Source organism: Ciconia boyciana, chromosome 2 (genome assembly GCF_034638445.1).
Source record: "Ciconia boyciana chromosome 2, ASM3463844v1, whole genome shotgun sequence".
NCBI classification, from domain to species: Eukaryota; Metazoa; Chordata; class Aves; order Ciconiiformes; family Ciconiidae; genus Ciconia; species Ciconia boyciana.
In genome coordinates this window covers 128,779,505-128,799,822 of record NC_132935.1, presented here as the reverse complement: position 1 = coordinate 128,799,822, position 20,318 = coordinate 128,779,505, and the positions used below count along the sequence as shown (strand labels likewise).

Sequence of the window (20,318 nt, the reverse complement as noted above, 5' to 3'; positions counted from 1 at the left end):
GAATGAAGAAATGTTACTCATCTTAAGGAAGCAAAATTGGGCATGTAAGTCGCGTCAGGTCAGCCCTGCATATAATGAATTTGCTGTTAATGTATGTCGTTTTTCAAGTTATTCCACATGTAATCATTAGAAGACTCAACTTGAAACACAAGGACTGTGTATACATTCAAAGAGAAACTCTTTAAAAGAACAGTGACTTTTCTGGTCACTCTCACCTTTGTACCATCTAATAAAAACGAATCTAAAAGGACTTCAAGTTTATGTTCCAGTTTGGCAAGTAGAGAATGTATGGACTTGGACGATGACCCAAACCATCAAACTGTCTCTTCCATTAAGTATCACTTCCCTTTCCACAATTACCTGAACCAATTTATTTTCTGTGTAAAGTACTAAACTTCCTAAGTTTCTGCTGAATGCCTGGCAAAAGGGAAGTCAGTAGGAGGATCACTGCTGCACCGGTGCAAATTATCGCTACCAAACAGGAATTCCTTCCTCTCAGCACCCTACAAATACTGTGAAAAGAGACAGTTATTTTGTGGGACTTTTAACAGCAAAACCTTCAGGGAAGTTGAGAAGACCTTCTTAAACTCACAGAGTTTGTTTGTACAGGAAACAGTGAAGTCAATGTAATACCACTCCCTAATATTTCCTGCAGGGAAAATACTGAAACCTTAAACTAACCTCAACATTAATTAAAAAAATTAAAATAATCACAAGAAACAAGATGCTGAAAACTATTTGAATACTGCCAAAGTCTTGTATACAGCTTTCACCACAATTCTTCAAAGACGTCTGCACATTAATTCTTCTGTATTTGTGGTTCTTGCATTTTAAGTTTGCCCATTAATGATACATTCAGGAAAGCATTACATCAGAAGAGTAGTATCAGATGAGTTACAAAAACTACATTGGTCAAATTATCTTTTCAAAGAATCCAGGAGCATAAGGCAGATCCCTGTGTAGAGTAAAAAGAAACTCATGTCATGAATGAAGAAACTTGCTGAATATTAGAACTTTCTTTTTGATATGAAATAGCTTATCTTTTTAATGATTTACCATAATATATTACCTTTTGGAACAAAAAAAAATTTTGTATGAGAATGTTTTTATATTTATGCTAGTCTATTACCTTTCTTTGCTAAAAACTAAACATTGAAGTAAAATGAAAACATTAATGTTTCCGCCCAAAACGCTACAACTCCATGCAACTTTCATATCTATAGTTTTCATGCACAAAAAATAACCACAAATTCATTCCTCATTTACACTTTATTCATCAAAATGCATTTAATATATGAAATTAATATAGATATGTAGTCAGTTGGTCACTATTCATGTAGTTGGTCACTATTCATCTGGAGCAAAGTTTCACACTATAAAATATCCTCAACTGGAGCACTAAATCCTGATTAGAAATAACTAGATACTGATTCACAACTTAAACATTTTATTAATTTCCCTTGTTTTTTGTCAAAACCTACATTTACAAAGTAAGTGCCTTTTTAAAAGTCTTTAAGCCAAAATCCAATAGAAGATACTGTATGACTTTTCTGCTTGTTTAAAAAAAACCAAACCTCCACTAAATTCCTGTTTATTTCAAGTATTTGTATTCATACTGAGAAAACTCAGTAATAGTATGAAAATTCAGAAAAGTACTCTTGTATTTGCTTTAAGTTAAATACCTTCCAAAGTCTGAGTGTAAATGACCAAAAAAGAAACTAAGTACAATCTGTGCTTTCAAGAGCAATGTGTAATTAAAGTCTCCCTACCATTTACTCAGGGGAGAAATACTGTTGCTTCTGGATTTAAAATTCATTAAAATCACTTTCCTGTCAGATGGTATGAGTGTCTCCAAGCAAGAATGTCTTGATCTACTTTCTGTTGTTACATCTTATGGGAAGAATACATTCACCTAAAGAGATGAGCATTCTTCCTTTTGTCTCCTCTACTCCCCTCTTCCCTCCGCCAAATGCAGTCACATGAGAATGACAACTTCTTCTTGGCTCCAGTCTGGATCCCACTATAGAGTATATTTCTGGGATTTTAAAATTATCTAGATTAATGTCCCAAGACAAAGTTTGAACAACATCTATAATACAGAGAAATTCTTGCAACTGATCTACATTTCCCCTGCAAAAGAAGAGAAATAAGGCATGTTTCAAGATACAAACCTTCTGATTGTGCTTTTATATGACTTCAATATTGCAAGGCCTCATGCTCCTGAACAATAATAAAACAGCATTCATCCATTTCTCCCAAATCTAGTTCAGACATTTGTAAATGCTTATTAAATTAATGCTTATTAGAAAAGATCTTACAGGATCAGACACATAGCATTGAGAAAAATACTGCAAAAGCGGATGGCAAGATTTTAATCCTGCTTTGAAAACTGTAAATCTGTAGAAACATTATGTTCTCAAAGAAAGTCATGTACTGTACATTACTCAGTGCACCCTTTAATAAAACCACATGAAGTTGCTCAGAAAGTTCTGAGTTGTATAAAGTTCCACATTAATTTATTTAAATACAATAGAACACTGATAATAAAGAGTAAGTTCTGACCATTGTGGCTCCTATTACCTTAAAGAAATGTTTAAAGTTAAATATTTAATATATCAGTTCATTGAATAAATAGCACTCAGCAATGTACAGAGGGTCTTAAATTAGTAGGCAGTTGGTTATCACTATCACTTTAATTTGGCTTTATTCATCTCTTTTCCATCTAATTACCAATGCTGGCCAGTCACAACGAGTAATGCTGCTACTTGCAATGGAGATACAGTCCCTAATACTGGACTCCAACTGCACACTGGTACCTGTCAGTATCATCCAGTACATGTTCAGCCATTCAGATCAGTATAACTTAAGAGTAAAAAGCACTAAAATCCTGTGAACTTTCTTAGGAATTTGTCCTAGAAGCAAAGCATTCTGTAAGTCCCACAGTATTTCTTGGGGAGGAGGAGAAGGAAAAGAGAGAGCCAAGGATAGCCATGAAATAGCATCCTTTCCCCTTCAAGGGAAGTTGCAGCCAGCTTTCTAGAAATGTTTTTTTTCCTTAAAATTTTACTGGAACATTATCACAGCTTTGAACACATGAGAGACAACTGCCTGCGATGGTCACATCTATAAGTAAGAGGGTCACTTCAAACGCACCAAAATATCATGACAATCTTGTGTTTAAATATACACCACTGGTAACCCACCAGTTTCTCCCCCCCCCGCCCCGGTTTCCTCGATGCAGAAACACTTAAGGCTGACACTTTTAATCTTTTGTTAAAGTTGTTCTTAAATTCTCATTTAACAAATTCTGATCAGCATTAATGATCACCTAATTTAGCAGTCTTACTGAAGAAAAACACAAATAACTGTCATCTGACTGGGTACAAGCAATACCACTTGTTACCAGTGCAATGCTTCTGAAAAAGTTCAAAAGTCATCAAAATGCAGAAGAGAAGACATATAATGAAACTATATAGAAAGCAGGTAACAACAAAGGCAAGATGTTGCTGTCCTCAAGTAGAATCATAGACTGCTTTGGGTTGGAAAGGACCCCTAAAGATCACTTAGTCCAACCCCCTGCTATGGGCCGGAACACCTTCCATTAGATCAGGTTGCTCAAAGCCCCATCCTGGCCTTGAACACTTCCAGGGATGGGTCATCCACAACTTCTCTGGCCAACCTGTTCCACTGTCTCACCACCCTTATCATAAAGAATGTCTTCCTTATATCTCATCTAAATCCACCCTCTCTTAGTTTCAAACCATTATCCCTCGTCCTATCCCTACAAGCCCTGGTAAAAAGTCTCTCTCCATCTTTCTTATAAGCCCCCTTTACGTATTGAAAGGCCTTCCTTAGTACTGGGATTTTCAACAAGCGAGGCTGGTTTCCTGGTCAAAATGAAAATGTACTATAAAGCAGGCACCAAGTACAATGTAAAAAGCTCTGCCAGACCTGGCTGGGCTCTGTCCAAGGCCAGCTCAAGCTTCAGAGCCCAAAATGAGGCTCAGGAGGCAAATGGGGCAGCCTGCCAGGGGCAGGGGCAAGCAAGATGCAGCAGACAAAGATCACTGCTGAAGCAACTTGAACTAAGAAGGATGTGAAGCAGTACCAATTTTGTCAAGTGAGGACCAGCTACATAAACTGGATAAAACCTGACATGGTACCAAGAGAGAGAAGAAAGGATGTCTGAAGAGAATGGGCAAATAACACACAGTAGTGCTACTCTCCACCAGGACAATCTAACAGCTACTGAAAATAAAGCTATGGGAATTCCTAGTTCTGAGGTGATATTATGTACCCTTGTGGGGAACTGATATAACTTGATTTTAGTGCGTTGCAAAATAACTCTCGATCCTGGACCTGTTCTTCCAGCCTTTGAAGCTGCATGTCCTGCAAGTTTTGCTACATCTGAGAAAAAAGTCCTTAGGTTATGGATCTCTCTCTCTCTAGCCGATCTCTGCAATACAGCCATAAATTCAACATAGGCGCATGGACCACCCACACTGTAGAAACAGCCACTACAGAAACATTGCAATGAATGCGTGTTGGGGGTTTTTTTGAAAGACTTAAAATGTTCTGCTCATACAGATGTGTGATGACCTCTATGAGCTGTGTAACAGTGTAACAAATGGGTAATTTAGTTGCTCCACAAACCACAGATTATTGTAGTATTTAAGAAAAGATGCCAGCTGTAAGATGACTGCAAGTCACCAGATAGTGCTTTTTAGACTGATATAGACATTCATTTGAACTTAAAGGAAGTAACTGACAAATTATAAATTTGTCAGATTTAGACAGATTCTAGAGCCTGTAAGAAAATACATAAAATCACTTAAATATTTCTTTTTAGAAAATACGGCATTTCAAATTATAACCACTTTCTGCAGTATTTAATTATCTGAGATATTTCCTTTGAAAAATACAGTTCATGTTTCCTGATGTTTCATAAACCAGTTTATAAAATTAAGACTTTAGAGCCAGGCTACAAGCCAACAATTATCAACTATTATATAGGATTAATTACTTCTTAAGTCAAATGAACTACGTTTAAAGGTATGTAGTACTTAGGTTTCCTTATAAATTATTTCAATAGTGAAAAAATCTGAAACACAAGAAATTGGGAAGTGTTAAGTGAAACTCCAATCTTGGAGATGATTGGAATAATTTCAAGCAGAGGGAAATACAGGAAAATAAATAACTGGCATTTAAAACTATTTTGTCTTCAGAGAAATTGCTGGTCTTAAATATAGGTTTAATAAATTAGGAATAATAAGTAAAACACATGAAATGCACATTATCACTTTCCAGCAAAATAATTCTTAAAATTATTTAATTCAAAGTCTGAAAAATCTACAGCATACCTGTCCTGAAACAACTGTGTCAAGCCTACTATGAAGCAAGCACACGGATATATAATTTTATAACAATTATACACATGCCTGAAATACTAGGGTTCCTAAAAAACGTCAATTGCAACGTTCTTTTCTAAAGCAATATTCATTGCTTTCCTTAATGAAATTTCTATTTTCTTGTTTTCCTAAGAATAGCTATAAGAGGCAAAACAGCCAAGGACAGAAGAGATTCACCGTTCAGCAAATGGGGGATGGAGAAAGAAAACAGGTGCATTTTCACAGTCTATTTTAATCATGAAGACAGAGCAGGCAATTTCATTTTTCTTTCTTCCCTTCTCATTTTCACTCAGCAGCCAACAAGAAGCAGCAGATCTATTGATTATATGCATACTACATTATTGCATGGGTAAGTAAAAATCAAGAGATTAAATGGAAGGTAAGAGCAGCAGCCACAGCTTTGAGTTTGCATCTCAAGTATCAATACTTGCCTGTAGCATGGTCTACCACTGAACAAGCGTAATACCTACTTTGCAAATGAAAGATCTGGCAGGTTACATGGAAACTCCTGCTGCCTGAAGCTAGTCTTCTTCATTGGTCTGAATGCTGACTCCAACACTTTGAGTGAGAGAGGAGGGAAGCATTATGCTACCGAATTTGGCTCACTCTGAACTCACCATGGGGTAGAAGCCAACTTTGTCAAAAGCCTTAATGCTTAAAGAAAGATGTCCCAGGCTTGTTCATGAGTGTATAAATCTTGCCTTATATTAAATGTACATTGAGCTAACCAGAATAGTCAAAAGCTGCTATAGCAATTTTCAACAACATTTTTAACTAGTTTTTGAGAGACATGTATCCTCTGGTAATAGGAAGAAAAGCTATTTTTATTAGTTTTTCTAAGTAACGAAATAAAAAGACATTTCCAAAATTATGTAGATCAGTACAATGAGTTCATTATAATTATTTACTATAGCATTATCATGTCATTTTTTAATTTCACAAAGTTGGATGCAATGAAACGTGATCTTCATATAACCTACAATAAGCGGTCTAAACACTTGAAAATGATGAAATCGTATAACCACACACACACGCACAAAAAGACTAAGCCACCAAAAGCACAAGTCTTTACTTCTCAACTCTTTTTGACAGTTCCAAAATTCAGGCACACATCCAGAAGAACTTTCTGCCCCACGTCTGGTCAGTAAAGAAATTGAGGTTAACCTTTAATTTTTAATGTCACCTGCAGCCAGTGACTGCTTTTTCTAATGCAAGTGACAGATAAACAGCAAAACACTCCCAAGATGATACACAAAGCACCACACACCATAAGTGCATTTTTATTTTTATACCAACTCAATTTCTCAAATGGATAACCAATGTTCCTACTAATTTACATTAAGAATTGAGTGAGGCATGAAAATTGTTCTGATGCATAGGCTCTATTTCTTTAATGTACTGCATAGTGTTCTGTACTTTATTGCAGCACTGGAAAAAATGAACTACACTTAAAAGGTACAGAAACTATACATACAAGACGACAAGCACATATATGTCTTAAAAAATCAGTTCAGAAAGGGTTTTAAATTATCCAGAGCAGTATGAAGGAAAAATAACTAAAGTCACTGATTGAAGTCAGTAAAAGCAAAAAATTGTTCCAATTAAAATGAGCTTCCTGACCTTTATTCACTTGAACTGGTGTTTTTCTGTAGACCAACACTAGTACTTTAAATTTACATTGCTACGATTTCAACTTTCTAATTCCTTTATACAATTCAGTAGTATCACCTTAACATTTGCAAGGTAATTCCAAACTAAACAGAGGGAATATGGCAAATTGAGGTAATATAATCTAGCTATTTAAGGCAAAATTGGCAAGTCTTTAACAGCAAACACTGTATCATTACTAAACACTGCCATGTTGTTAATGTAAGGAGAGGTTTCAATTAGATAGTGAATTGCCCCTCCAGGTCGGGACTTAGGGCATATTAGGGGAGAAAGCAAAGAAAAGCTCCCACTGACACTGTCTATGTTTCACCAGTTCTGTGGAAAGCAGACTTCAATACAGTTATCCATCACTTTTAAAACCAAATACTACAGTCAATATTTTCACTTGTCTTTTAAAATTCAACGTAGTAAAGCAGGGAGAAAAGCACCTATGTTTGTAAAATAAGACCATTTTTTTACAGAGAGGGTATTTAAAATAATTTTTGGACAACTACAAGACAGACATCAAAACAATCATTTTTATAAATGCTAAATGTGTAACTATGACATTAATGAAAGTGAGGCCAACTCAGTTTGGTTTTTTTAAAAAAAAACACAGAAAAATTAACTCACATAGTGGCAGGTGCTCAAACACAAAGGAGATGGTTGTCCTTAGAATGATATTCTCCACACATTCAACAGGCAGGTGTTGGGATAAGGCCCAGCCACCAGCAGCAACGAGGAAGCTGGAGCAGCAGTCCCGGTACCAGACTTCTGGAACTGACCTTTGGATGGAGAATAAAGATGCTTGATGAAAAAATGCTAAAAACATTTTTCATTTTCAGTTTGACCTAAAGGGATTCAAGTGACCTAAGGCATTGGATTTCTTCTGGAAATTTCCGTATAACAAAAAGTCAAGTCACCGAAACTAGTATTTGTTTTCAAGTCAAATAAGTATTTCACATAATCATGTAACAGGAGAGATGGAAACAACATGTAAGATAAGTCCATGTGGTTCAATTTATTTATTTTTAAGAAGACAATAATGGTTAAGAGAGACAACTCAACAACTTGAGCATTATAAAGACTTCTTCAGTATTCAACCTGAAATTTATATCAACCTGCAATTCTTGGCTATTTCTCAGCATTGTTTTCAATCCCTCCTCCTGTGACTGAACTTCTTAAAAACATGTATTTTACAAATTTCAGTAACCTGATATTGTTAGATGTATTTTCTAGAAAGTGGTTATATTCATTATTAATAAGACCAAAAAAATTGTACAGGGTTCAATAGCACACTACAGCTGGTTACAAACACACTAAAAATGTTCAAGGCTATGGCTCTAAGAAAAATTTAACAAATCAAATTCCAGCCACTGATCAGCTGTCTGTCTTCTATTAACTCCCTTTTAACTGTTTGAAAATGCACTTGTAAATCAAGAAAAATCTTTTTATAAAAAAATCACTCTTCAGAACATGTTTATGCAGAATTTTTCAACTACTGTGAAATAACTGAACTCTATTCACATAACAATGGGATACGCTGCTATTTTAAAATAATTTTTCCTATTAAAAATATGCAAAACTAATACTGTTGAACTGGAAACAGCATCTTCCCTTTCTGAAAAGCTGACACTTTACTCTGTTTTCTATAGTGTTTCCATTAGAGTACCTAAGAACACAACCATCTAGACACGTTTAAAAAAAGTCCTAGAAGACACTGATTTTGCAAGTAAATATCCAAATAACTCCTGTAATCTGACCACTGTTGTAAAAAAAAAAAAAAAAAAAAAATTAAATTGCATTTAGAAATAAACTATGAAAAACATACTCACTTTGAAGGAATAAATTTTGGGATTTCTTTTTAAGAAATTAAATTCAATACAATTGTCTACACATGAGTATATTAAACGGTTCCAACTAAATAGTGTTTTGGGTTTTTTTTAATTTGGATTAGCATCCTAGTTGCAATATACTAGCATATAAATATATTTTTATTCTAGAGCATACTTTGAGTTATTAAGCCTGGCATTAAATATTGTAACAAGATGTAATATATCTAATTCAAGAGGGCTTACAGTATTCCTGTATTACTTATTAATATGTTAAGTGAATGTTTGGACAATTGATTTCAACTAGGTTTTGTGACTAAAACATGTGACAAAATACAATTTTCAGATTACATAGTCCATTTGTCATAACTACTGCTCTTTCCAATTTCTATAGGTGTTAACAAATTAAGCAAAAAAAGCTGCACTGACTAAAGAAAGAACAGTAGCCAACTCAGAATTTAAAAGCAACCATCAACATCATTTATATACAGCCATTAGCAAATCTTTACTTCTTTCTCTTGCTGTTCTGCTTTCCTATTTCCTTCCTTTGCTGTTTATACCCTCCTTCCTGCATTTCCCCTTAAACAAACCAAAGCCTGCAAATAAAGAACAGTGAATATATATATTTGCAGAGGACTTACTACAGTGAGACTGTAGTCTTGTACTGAAGTAATAATGGATAACAACAAATGTATTGCTCAGATACCACAAGAAGTCAATTCAGTCACAGCTGGATCCAATCACTGACTGGTTTGCTTAGAAAGATCAATATATTTAACACACTAATCCTGTAAATTCTTACTGAAACAATGGAAACTTCCCCAGCCAATGGCTTAAATAATGTTTATTTAGCAAAAGAAATAGAAAATATTACTCTATATAAGTTCTGAAAACAAGTGATGACAATGTATTTCCTACCAGTGCAGCACAATGATTTTCACATTATTCCTACAGTTGCGATATTAGTTTGCAACAAGTTACACTGTAGAACGGTCTCTAACCCTGCATTGATGTTTTCTGAGTTATAAATGAGTTGAATAGAGTATGAAGAATGGGAGAAGCATGTCTCCCCACTTAAGCATTTGGACTAGCCAAAATCAAAAGACAGACTTAGAGTGAACATGAATAAAATTGTATCAGTGGAAATGAAAAAAATGAGATGAACAAGTTACTGAAATAATTACAAAAGAGAATAATAGGATTATTTTAAGATTTGTACAACATGACATAAGAAAAAAAGATTATTTTTCTTGAAAAGTAAGAGAGAAAGGAACTTGACTACATGAACTAGAGAGTACCAGTAAGCAGAAACAGGAAAGAAACTGCCCGTATTTTGGCAAAGATGATGACATCCTCATGTAGACTGCTCACTTTGAAAGACTAGACATTTCTGGAACCTACATGGGGACTACATAAATCACTACTATGGCAAAGGCACACCATCTGCCAGGCTTCTTGAATATTATTTACAGAAAATAGTCTTTGAAATATGAATAAAGAGCTTTCCTTACTTGTGTAGATGTCTGACACACAGGATGGAGGAAAGCAAGAGTTCGGTATCATATCATATGCTAGTAGCAGGTGCCTAACAACGAGTTACTCCAATGTTGAAAGACGTAGGTATCAGGAAGAAAATGCAGATAACAATTTAAACTTCTAAATGGAAGCATTTAGGAAAGCTACTTTTTGCAGCTAACAAAACAGGCAGAGTAGTATTATCTTTCCAAGGGAATCTTTATGTTTCCCATAGTCCACTAGTCCTAAAACTATGCTCCTGTTTGGAAGATTGAGAACATGAAAGAATCCCAATGCTTTGCCACTTCTTCTCAGTGTTTTACTTCACTATCCTTTCAACATACATTAAACTAAAGCTACTTAATGGGGCAGGGGGAGGGAAAGAGTGGAAACAAGGAAAAGAAACTAGCTTAATTTTGCTTTTCTCTGTTCTTCCCCCCCCAGTACTGTTTCCCTCAAAAAGAAATTACATAACTGAGAACAATGTAGAAAATCATATAAGTTACCCTGATATTTCACTATTTTAGTAAATACATTTTATTCTCTTCTCATCAAGATTCAATGGTGTTTCAAAGTTCTGTGCTGGATCTCAACCTGAACGCTTTTCACACAGTCTTTCCATTTAAGTAAGTAAAGTTTAGATTACACTTTAATTTTGAATAGCCACGTATTACTTTTTTTAACATCTGTCCCTCATAATACTGTACCAGTATCAAAAACTAAAAATACTAAAACTGACATCAAGCTGTACTAAAAGTATTTTAAGAACAACAATTTGTTTAAAAACAGAACAAATTCCATGCTGAAAGTATGGAATTTGGTTACTGAAGAGAGTCTAGGAATGTCCCACTTCTGTGTTGCTTCTCAGGTATACATACGCACAAAAGAGCATTTTAAGATGCCAGGAGTCGAGTAAGATACTCACTTGTATAGGTCTATTAAATCTGTGAATACAGGAGCTGCTGCATTTCACAGTCTATTATTTATATGACAGAATGAAGATCTGAAAACATGAAATATAGCCTTAAATTATTCACTTATTCTTTTCACAAAAGGAGAAAGCGTCAATCTAACACTAAAAGACTTCAAGCATATTTCTAAAGGTTTCATGAAAATTGCCTTATTTATCAAAACTTTATTCCCTCTGTTTGTTCATTAAATACTGTAGCTTTGCATTAAGGTCAAGCAGTGTCAACCAATTACCGTTGTTGGAAAAGTCCTACTTCCTTAATACTCAAAGAAACCACGGTATATAGTGAATTATTTTAATAGGCAAACTGAACACTGTTTACCCAAAGTACATTTCAACCATAAAAATGTATTTTAAGGGTTTCTATCAACAATCAATTATAGTACTATTTATTATCACAGCAGCATTAAGCATGATTCTTTGTCTGCTTAAATGCCAGCCTTAAAAAAATATACATCTATTTTAGCATATTCAGCAATATTCTTTTCTTAGCTCATACTAAAGAAAAGTAACAAAAATTAAGTGACCTATAAAGCAAACTGAAAGGTAAAAGATAAAACATGGGATTTTAAAGAGACAATATCAATTGGTATGAATATTCTGGCTTCTGTCCTCATTCTCTATTGGTGGGCAAGAGGGCTCAACTCATACGACAGACCTGAAAAAAATCCACCCTGCTTTCACTGCTCCTAATTTTATAGTTCTATTTTAGGGTAAAATTCTCTGTCTTGTAATATACAAGAAGAACAGGTGAACAACAGATGAATGATGGATTTTAAGTGGTTATGCACAAATTTATTAAAAGCAAGAAAAGGCCACCCATGGGCCATCATACCAAATACCAAAGTCACAGCCGTTCAGGATAGAAGGATTTCCATAATATATTTCAATGTAACAATTTGGGATAGAGTCCCCCTTGTCCTAATTCAATCTTTTCCCCAACCCATTTTAATGGCCCGAGGTTCAAAAGGCTAGAATGATGATTTTAGTATGTAATCACCTCTGTCTTTACACTTCACATAAGCAAAATTTTGGATCTCATTTCCCTTTGGAACTGACCTGTTTACTCCCATTCTACCTGGTACCTAAGATGCAATGAAAGAACACTTAATTTTGTGATGGTAACCTTTGAAATCTTACTGCTATGAGCACAACTGTGCCTTTCTGAAGTTACAAAACAAGCGAAACCATTTCTTCTACACATCCTGTCAGCTTGTCTCATTAGAAAAAAGTTTTCATCCATGTCCTGTATCAGTGATCAACAAGACCTACAATGATACAAGACACACATACCATTGGCAAACAAGGAGAAGAAATAATGTAACAAAAGAATGAAAAAAAACCAAACCCTGAAGAGAGTCATGCTGAAAATTATGGAGGAAGACAGACGTAACAAAGTAGGATCTGTGGTCTCATTATTTCCAAGAGAACAGAATAGAGAAAATAAAACCAAGAGGTAGAAAAGAAAAGAAAAAAACACTTGAGAACAAGCCCTCTCCTGTGCCCCCCAGGTGGGATAAGTCCCACCTGCAACTTCCAGTCTACCATTAAAACCTAAAAAGATTTTAAAACTAATTATTGAATAACCAAATTTCTAGAAGAAAAAAAGAAGATAAATTTTAAAAGTACAGATCCCTTCACACTAATCTGAATTACTTCACTGCAAAGGTGTTAACTGGCTTCATGGACAAGAGGTTAATAGTAGATGGGATACAAGCTTGAGATCAGAGAGATTTTAAACATGTCCCACATTACCATTGCTGATATAACGAAATACGGTCTAGACATAATCACCATAAGCTGGACACAAAAATGACTGAAATCAGAGAGCAGTTGTTCTTGCAAAGAAATTTTCAACAGCTCTGTCAAACCGGGTATATATTTCAAATGGATCTCGGACATCTGTTTAGATCTGTTTCCATCTGTATTTTCACAACAATCCTAATGACTCAAAGGCAGCGTGGTTTTAAAATCAGCAGATAATACAATGCTGAGAGAAAGCAGTGGCACCTCAGAGGATGGGATCTGATTTCCAAATGCTTTTGAAGATTGGGAGATAAGGTCAGAAATCAACAAGGAGATTCAATAAAGACAAATCCAAAGTGCTACATTTAGAAAAGACACATCACAGACATGAACACAAAACAGACCAGCAATAAAACATTACACAGGGAATCAATGTACAGAGAAGAATACAAAGCAAAAGAGTAAATTTTGTGGTATCTTTCAAAAACACATCTCACTGAACCAGGCTGGCAAGCACGTGATGTGTACGTGGGTATGGGTGTGCGTGCACATATGTACATGCACGTGAAGAGCCAATAATTACTTTTTTTCGTCTCTTACTGTGCTGTATACAGTTTTGGACATCATAATTCTTAGAAAGGTGTAGGCAAACCATGAGGAGTTTGACTTCTCAGGCAGCAGGAGTGTGACTTCTAGGAGAGCTGGGGTATTTCATTCACTGAAGCTTCTTAAGAAAAGGTTTGATCAATGTACTTGATCCTGCTGCAGGAAAGATTGAGAAAGATGGTAATCTGTCATCTTCCAGGCAATACGCTTGTCCTATATCAGTCCACCTGCCACAGACAACCACAGTAAGAGACTGAAGAAAAAGGAAGGCTGCCTCTGTGCGTCTTCAACAGCATAAGCTCTCTCACTTACCTCCTATCTTCAGATTCCTATATTCAAAACCACCACATCAGCTTCCCTTGCTACCAGACAGGTGGAGAGGAGATTATTACTCTGTGTAGTTGCTTTTAAATTTCTTCGATATGAGCCAGCACTAGATTGAGTGCATCTGTGGGTAACTTTTCCTGTTTTATCATTCTTTGGCTAAAATTACCTACCATTTCACGTAAGAAAAAATGCATCACTGATCATTTTTATTTTCGTGTTACATGTGTGCCCTTAAAAGGAACATGAACAGTTTTGTATATGAAAACCTAATGCACAAATAGTACAGTTAAAGAAATTATATCCTGAATTGCACAACATGAAAACAAAGTGTTTTTAGAAGGCCTACTTTCCCCGTGCTGGCTTCTTCAGCCGTTTCATGGATAGCTCTTAATAACTCCTTACCTTATGTCCTGTAATAACAATTGAAAATTGTTTGCAAAATGAATGTAGCATGCTAATCAACAGCTCTTCTACGAATTAGGGAACAACCTTCAGCTTTATGGGACATGTCATTTCAGCATAGTGGATCAGAAGAAATGGATCTTCTGTACTGATGAAACCATTCTTGTGAGGATAGAGAGAATAAGCTCTGCTTTTCTAGATCCATCAGCTCTACTGGATAACACTAGCCAGCAGTGGGAGATATGGAGGTGGGTTGTAAGATAAGGAACAGGCTAGAGGCAAGAAGAGCTGTTATAATTATAGCTGGGAACACAGAATTTGTTAAAGGAAGTCTACTGTATAATTACATTTGAAAATTTAGCAAGATGCCCAGAGGCTGGCTTGCAGCTGTCAGGAACTGGTAACGCTAGAGTTCTGCTCGGGAGGCAACCACTACTGCAGCTAAGCACATCTCCCTGTAGTTGAGCCGACTTTGATAAAGCAAAGGAATGACTCCAGCTACAATTAGTAAGATTACACAACACGTGAGATTATACCTATTCTCAGTAAAAAGTGTCCAGAGATTGGGCATTATTTTGAAGGAAATTAAATGTAAATCTGCTGGTTTCGATACTACATTAAATATTTTTTTTGAATGACTGACAACAGTAGTATTTTGTGAACTGCATATTTTATTTAATAACAGTTAAAAGTCAGATTTTTTAAAAGATATTAATTCATAATCAAATTAACCTCATCTACAGGTTAATATCGGTTTGCATACAAAGTCATAGTTTTCACGTTGGTTCATCCGGCCGAATCAAATGAAAATGAATGATTGAAATGCAGACAGAATGCAAGATTAAAAACAAAAAAAATCTGTATATTTCTTTCTTCCTTGGATTTAGAGCTGAAGTGATATTGCTACTGAGAAATAAACAGTAAACTACAAACACTTACCCAAAGTGGTAATCTGCAGACAAACTGATCACATGTGAAATATGATTAAACCAGCCATTTTGGAAAAAAAGGTAGGATTAAACAATTGAAAAAATTGCTCATTTTATATGAAGTTAATGATTCTACTTTAAAAAGTGTATTCTGATAATTCAAATATTAGCAAATTAAGTGCTGAGCATGTTGGAAATTATCACCAACCATAAGTATTACTGGTGTTTGTTTAAAACACATCCAAATAAAGAATTGAGCAAGAATCATAATACAGTCACAAATTTGATCATATTTGGAATGTTGGCAGAATTCAAAATTATGTCATCATATTATCATCGCAAGAAAATAAAAAGCTCTGGAAGATAGAGCAGAGACTGCAAGCCTAAAACAAAGCTCTATAGTAAAATTATTTCTAAATGCTATGACAGCTGCTTCTTTTATTTCAAACTTGCAATTTCATAAGAAATTTAAGTATATATGTCCACTTAGCATTATGGACTGTAAGAAGAGAAAACTGAGGGTTATTTCACCTTTAATTAAACCAGCTACTGCTTCCATTTTGAAAAGGTGAAGACTGAAGAAAGGACTTAAATCCTCAAATAATGTTTAAGTGCTGAAATCATAAGTATAGGCAGCACATTAACTATTCCATATTTGCTCCATCGGCCTAAAGATATTCTTGTTTGATGCCTAATTATTATAATCAGTTTAAGTACTACAGTTGTCTTTTCTATAGAAAGGTAAAATATTTTCTAAGTATCATAGGCTTTGCTCACTTAGAAAAATGTTCTCAACTTAAGACTGAATAAAAGGTTCCTTTCTGTGCATCAAGTCTGGCTGTTGCTCAGTGTAACAGGACTGTAACAGGACTGCCTTTTGCTGTCTACAACATTTCATTTGAGGACGGGGGAAGGAAAAAACCTAAGAAATCAGCTATTTCATACAAATTTATCTCTTCTAATTTTCATTATATGAAGATGGATGTTTCAAGGATGATCATTTCAACAAAAGAGGGGCACCTATTGAACATACAAACTTTCAGTTTTGACTTTTACAGATAATTAATCTTTATAAATTTATTCCTTTGCTTTCATTTTGACAGGAAAATAGTCACTTGAACAATTCAAGTCTTTGGAAGACATACAAATTAAATTTAAGTACCTTTTTTAAAAGGAGAAATTAAAATTTATTTTGAAATAAACTTCAGGAGCACAATACTGATTTCAGACAGTGACCTAGGTTTTATTCAAATATGATTTTTTCAGGACTGTCTAACTTCAAATATTCAGAGCCTTGGTCCGTTCTGGTTGCACACAGATTGCAAATGTAAAATAAAAATGTCAGGCTTCGTGTTGATTTTGTCTACTTCAAGCATAATAGTTTCCTATGTTGACTTTTGTCATATTCATCTATATTACACTATATAATGCAGCTTTAAGGACTGCAATGATCCTTTCAGGAATGTATAGAGAAGAACTTAGTCTTTCATCTAAAATATTACTGTAGAAGAACAAAAGCATTTTTATGAAACAGTTAAACTTATGTATCAACAATTCCACAGTAAAATATAAGAAAGCAAACTACATTAAATTGCTGATAGTTGCACGTTCTTGCTGTTGCTCTGGACAAAGAAAAGCCTTTAAATTTTTTAATATTGATTTTGAAAGAAAAAGAATGTCTTATATGGAATTTTTCTGTAGATTCTCATATGTAAGCACACGAATCTATAAATCTAGGGGGCACTTTTATCTTAATTTTAATACACAAAAAAAACCCAAACCCCAAACATACAAACAAAACAGAAGAAAGAAAAGTCAGAATGACTTTAGTACATAATGCAAAATGAACACTGCTCACATTTGTAGAAAACGCACTCTTCCCAAGATATGAACCTTTTAAGCAAAAAGCTTTGTATGGAAATAAAATTTTCCAATACAATTGACAAGTGCTAGTTTCCCCAACTGCCAAAAAATGAATGAAATCTGGCTGTGGTTCCAAGTAGCTCTACTTCTTTTTAAAATGCTTCTGCAACTTGATATTCCTATCATCACAAGCGTGGTGTGTATTCGATATGGTTTTAACACACAGGGATGTACAATACCACACCTTGAATGACGAGTGCTGAAGACCAGTCCCATTAAAGCTCAAAGGCTGTGAATCAAAAGACAGCTTGCTGATCTTTCTGCTGTATCTCTGCCAAAACTTGTTTTGACTCTGCATGTATCCGTACATACATATGAGAGACTGTCCTGTCTTTTAGATTATAACTATATTTAAAAAGAATATTTGCTGGTTCTATGTATTAGGTGAGGAGTTATGAGTTCTGTTACTCTTCTCACTACAGGTATCCATAACGTGTTTTCATCCCCCTTATTAGCACTTATCTATGTATCTATTCACTGAAACCAGAAATTTTAAAAAAAGTTGCACGGCACAACACAACTAGATGTATTAAGTCAACATTTAGTAGAGTTTTAAGTCATATGACGATTTTTATGAGATTCAGGTTATCCATCCACATGAAGACATACTTTAACATAATAGTACTTACAATAGGAAGAATATAGTGTACTGTTTCTAAAATTGCTTTCAAACATTTTAAATAGTTTGCCACTATTCTTTTCCTCATAAAATAGGGGATGTCAAAGAGCATGTAACAATTCCTAAATTAAGGAAAGACAAATAAGAATGCACATAATAGATAAAGTAGTAATAGGCAGAGACAACTTCACTAGGCTGTGACATATGACATCTGGTAGACTATTATCATAATAAATGGGAAAAGTAGGTGAGATTCTGTCAACAGCAAGGTATGAAGAAATGCATCTTCATCAGAATGACAAACATATCTGCCTTTAACAAACATAGGTCAAACCGAAATTCAAGTACCTATGAGTTAAATACTTCCACTTTATTTAATCCCCTTTTCTTTTTGATTTTCACAATTTCACTGAAGCATAACATGTCTTCATTTATCAGACATATGTATTTATGTAATTTAATTTCTTTTTAGTGAGGATAAATTAAACTTGCTAATAACCAATGGCTTAAAGCTCAGAAGAAACAGCCTATTACCTTTCCACACTTTTACAAATCACTTTAACTATGCAAAACAGTAACTCAGATTGTCAAACAACAGACTAAAAACACTACGCATCGATGTGTGACTCCTATTGGTATACCCATGCAGGTATCACACAGGCATTGAAACAGCTTCAGCTCTGCAGTTGACCAGTTGAATGGTAAAACCACCAATCTCCTGGGGATCATGCTACGTATTTGACAGTACGTGCGAGCTACAAAAAAATTTTCTCATATAAGAGAAAGAAGAGGGAAACTGACTTTCTGAAGGTAGGTCATGTTCCCACAACTCATGTTTCTTATGGTTCATTTTGCTCCATGCTTTATTTTTCAATTTCATGTCATCAGATGAGAACAAATCAAAAGAACCACCATAAAATTCTTATTTTATGGAGACTGAAAATTGTCACTGGGTACTTTAAAAGAAGTTAGAATATTGTCTTTTTATTTGTGACTAAAGGCAAGACCTAATTTATATTTAGTCCTTTCAAAACTAGATATACACCTGCAAAGTAACATTTACCAGGTTATAACAATTTTCTGCATGTAAAAACGTAACTGAAGTTTGAAAGTCACTGACTGAACAGTCGAGTCTCAATGCAATGATGGGTTTTTGTAAGAGTCACAGATGGAACAATTCAGGAAAGTAAACGGAAGAGGTTTTGAGGTTTTTTTTACTTGCTTTTGATATGAAAAGTTACTTGGAAAAGCAAATTCCCCAGAGGCACTGAAAAATAAAATTTTGAAAGAAAGATTTAACCTTAAAGGTGGCATATTTAGTATCACTATATCCTAGATATCCGTTTGCTTGATGCCTTGTTAGTTTTGGGGTCTTTCCAACACTCTGCTGGTGAAGACAGTCTGTATGATGGTATTTACTTTTAAACCGCTTTCAAGAAATTAGTGATTTGGTCACATATTTTCAGACTTCAGCAGAAGCTGATGGCATTAAGATACAAGAGAGGTGGATTTGGCAATTGTGTCTCTATCTCATGTTTAGTCTCACTTGATAGCTATTGTCTCTTGTCAACTCATAAATGAGGCTGCTTGAAGTGTAAGGAAGGAAACCACAAAAATGTTGCAATTTTGATACGCTCTAATAAATGCATGACACAGTTTAATGCTGATTTAAGGTGATCTAACAGGAGACTGGCCCATTTTGTCCCTGTCACTGCCTTCCTCCAGAAGATAAGTTTCTCATGTGAACCAACTTGTGTGCAACCTCTCCCTCCTCTCCCATTCACTGACAAAAGAGCTTGGAAACACAAATCTGTTCTAAACTTTTTCAGGCATAAGAAGATGGAGCATGAAGAAAAATGGAGTAAGGCAGCTAATATGTCCAAAGAAAGATGTAAGGAAAGTGGAGATTTCCTTTTACATGGGTTGAGTGGCTAACCCATTTTGTACAGTTGCAAGTCTGTTCTCATAGCAATTTTATTGTTTCTAAATCAATTACCAGAAGTATCTGGAATATAATATAAATAACTTCTGAGTTGCTGGTTTTTCTTTAATACAAATCCAAATGAATGCATAAAGACTTGCACAATAATTTAATATAGGAGGATGGGGGATCTGATGCCGCATTAAGTTGGGGTGGGGATGATGTCAGTGAGCTAGGGCCCAGATTCCACTCTCGATGGTAGGTGTTGACACCCATTCTTCAAAAAGTTGGGCAAGTCACATCCTGCTGGAAGCAGTGAGAATGGCACTGGTACTTCAGAAGTTCTACTTCCCTTTCTGTAGCGTAGCACAGTTGCAATAGGAAAAGGGGATTACAAATGGACTCAACACAGTGCTCTATCATTTACCAGACTGAACTTGGATAAGTGTTTACTGCTCTTCCATTCAACAACA

At 35.0% G+C, this 20,318-nt stretch overlaps 1 protein-coding gene across 5 annotated transcripts in view; it reads right to left on the bottom strand.

Moving 5' to 3' along the window:
- The window catches only part of TBC1D5 (TBC1 domain family member 5), a 330,026-nt gene that overhangs the window by 256,896 nt on the left and 52,812 nt on the right, over positions 1 to 20,318 (bottom strand). For all 5 annotated transcript variants that reach the window (XM_072854018.1, XM_072854017.1, XM_072854022.1 and 2 more), the window contains one exon: positions 7,689 to 7,840. The gene's annotated coding sequence lies outside the window, so the exon portion shown is untranslated. The remainder of the gene's footprint in view (positions 1 to 7,688; positions 7,841 to 20,318) is intronic.